This window comes from Protobothrops mucrosquamatus, unplaced genomic scaffold (assembly GCF_001527695.2).
Source record: "Protobothrops mucrosquamatus isolate PMUCROS unplaced genomic scaffold, P.Mucros_1.0 scaffold1252, whole genome shotgun sequence".
In the NCBI taxonomy this organism is placed as follows: domain Eukaryota; kingdom Metazoa; phylum Chordata; class Lepidosauria; order Squamata; family Viperidae; genus Protobothrops; species Protobothrops mucrosquamatus.
The window spans coordinates 232,371-235,707 of NW_015387458.1; positions in this window are offsets into that span (position 1 = coordinate 232,371).

The window sequence follows — 3,337 nt, forward strand, 5'->3', positions numbered from 1 at the left end:
CTTCCGCGCCCCGGGCCGGAGACGGAGGGGCCGCGCCAGGCGCTCCGGGCCGGGCCGAGCCGGGCCTCCTCGCCGCCCTGCCGCCGAAGCCGGGCAGGCAGGCGTAAAGGGCGGGCGTGCAAGGCCGAGGAATGGAAGTGCACGTGTGAGTGCCAGAATGGAGAATGGGAAAGGTGTGTGGGTGTGCAAGGCTGGGGCCAATGGGGGGGAAGGGCGAGTGTGGGTGTGCAAGGCCGGGGAAGGAGGAGTGGGGAAGGGCTTGGGGAATGGAGGTGTGTGGGTGTGCAAAGCTAGGGACTGGAAGTGTGGCTGTGCAAAATTGGGGAAGAAGGAGTGCGAAGGCAAGACTGGAGAATGAAAAAAGTGTGTGGGTGTGCAAGGCTGGGGAAGGAGAAGGGCGAGTGTGCAAGGCCAGGGGAATAGAGGCGTGTGGGTGTGCAAAGCTGGGGAATGGAAGTGCGATGTGAGTGCAAGAATGGAGAATGGAAAAGATTTGTGGGTGTGCAAGGCTGGGGAAGGAGAAGTGGAAGTGTGTGAGGCTGGGGAATAGAGATGTGTGGGTGTGCAAGGGTGGGGAAGGGCGAGTGTGCAAAGCTGGGGAACAGAAGTGGGTAGGTAAGCAAATCTGGGGTAGGGAAGTGGCTGAGCAAAGCTGGAGAAGTGCAGGGGGTGGGAATGGCAACGCTGGGGCCAGTTGAACAGGTGGTTGGGTGTGCAAAGCTGTGACATGGGAAAGGTGGTGCCAAGCTGGGGAATGGGAAAGTGGGTGTGCAGAAGGGGAAGACGTGCAAGGGTAGGTATGCAAAATTGGGGAATGGACAATGCTTGTACCAAGCTGGGGGAATGGATAACGTCGGTGTGGGATGTAATGCTTATAATTCCCATTTTTACTAGGCAAAAGAGTCATGAGGGACTCGGCATCCCATGTGCCTTCGCCTCGTTTTGGTCACTCCTATGCTGTGGTTGGGACAATGATGGCTTCACGGGATACTGGATCCCTTGGCGGCTTTGTATTTCAACAGTGACCCTTGTTGCCACTTTCCAAATCGGTAGACTTCAACTCCCATCGTCCCCAGCCAGGAATTAAGGGCAGCAGCAGCAGCGCAAGGAATGCCTATCCTGGACCTTTCCCACCCTCATTTCCCACCCTAAACTCAGCAAATCCACGGGATTGATGCCCTCTCCCCCCCACCCCCAGTCTGTATAACTTACAGGAAAGAAATCAGATAAAAAATTAAGTGTTTTGATTTTTATTTCATATGAATTAAGCCAGTCTTTTTTTTTTTTTTTTAGAAAAAAAATGAGCATTTTCACCAAGTTACGTTTTCCCCCCAAACAACATTAAATTCTCTAGAAATCAAGATCCAGCAATGCCTTGGTGAAATGCAAGTAATGAAAAAGGCAAAGGCATTTTAAACCCCTTTAGTTTAACTTCCTCCCCCAAACAGTTGACAGCTGTAGTGTTTTACTTTGTAAAAACAAACGTGTCTTAATTCATTCACCCCAGTCCAAAGGAAACAGGTATTTCTTGTGGATTTACCACCAACACAAAGTTTTAGGGTAGCAAGGAAAAAATGAGATGTCTTATAACTTGCAAGCAAGCAAATGACAGTTATGTTTGAGTCTGCATAGCTTTTCGGTTTTCTGCTCTAATAAAATAGAATGATGGGTTACGTCTGAGTTTTTTGTGATTCAAGTTACGTATTTCATTTCTCCAACTCGCTTCCCTTTAGCAAAGTACCCATTGATAGGTGCAATAAAACGTAGAAGACCAAAGCATCACCAAAGAATGATATTTTAGAGGACAAACATGAAAAAGGAAAATAATTCATGCTCTAGCTAGCTGAAATTACTAAGTTTTTTAGTCTATCCCTGAAGAAATAGTGCAAATTTCTTAGTATACAATTTTATTCTATTAATGTGCTCCATTTACTCTTATACTGAAAATATACTATTCCTAAAATATTCCAATGTCCTCTAAAACTAAGAAATTTATAATATTTTGGAGTTTGACTTTAAACTTTAGAATCATATTATTTACACTTTACAGAAAAGACTTCCATATCCTTAATTTACACATTTATCCTATAATTTCTGCCTTATAGTTTGCAGATCAAAACTTACACATAAAGTCATTTACACATGGTAACACCCCCCCCATCCCAATACTTTTAAAATAAATCATGTTAGCTACAGACTGTCCTCACAAATCCTATGTTTCAGTTGTTCTGAAATGACCAAATACCACTTTAAAAGTTTATATCCTAAGCAAAATAGGTATTAAAAGATCAAGTCACAGGGGTTGTGCTGATTTTACAAGTGCTCGGTTAAGTTACGCTCTAAAAAGATTCCTGAAAGGAACAAATCATAAAATTTGACAGAAGACCAACACAATGACCAAAAAGGAAAAAAAAGAAAAAAAAAAGCCCCACCCTGCAAATTTTAAATGTAGGGATCGGACAACTTAGTGGACTCCAGATATTCCACACAATCTGTTGCTGCTAGCAATATTATCTGGGGCTAATAGCAATCAAAGTGCAAAGCATCAGGAGGAAGATTCCAAGTTGTTTTACCCCTGATTTAAGTTTTTTTTTTTCAGTGCACAAACTTTCTGCAAATTGTTTTAATGTATTTCAGGAAAGACAAATCCATTACAGAATGTCAGTCACACAGTTATGCTCACGCACGCACGCACACACACACACACACACACATACAACAAACACCTCCCTTCATTTCAAAAATTAAACGTTAATCTGCTCTGTAGATAAGGCTATCGCTTAACAGGCACACGTTTTCAGGAAAGTTTTCGGTTGCTGGTTGCTCGCAGTTGTGAATGCTGTCACCTTATGCATTAAAAATGGCCTCTGATCGGAAAGAAATTGTTCCTTGAGGCCAGACTGTCTTGCAGGTGGTCTAGCTTTAAACTCTCCTCTCCAATCACCCGCGCAGACGGGTGACTCAGAAGGTCCACGCTAACCCAGACGGAGATGCAGCTAAGCCTGAGCGAGGTAACACCCTGGAGATGGACAATGAAATCACGCTTCTTCCCCAAATGGCGATTAGTACTGAAACCGCTAGCTAAATATATTTTGGATGCTCCAAAGTAAACGACAACAGAACAAAACAACGCTTTAGGATAGCGGGATAGCATGTTCCCCGGCGAAAGATTTCCAAAGGCACGTAAATCCACTTTTAAAAAGCTCCCCTGGTTTCAGATCCTCTCCGCAGGGGCAAGCGTTCTGGAAGAAGCTTCAGATAAGGCATTGTAGTTTTTCCTTTCGTGTCCCGCACCTCTGAACGAGCACCGTTTTCGGACAGAAGAGTGGCGCTTCTC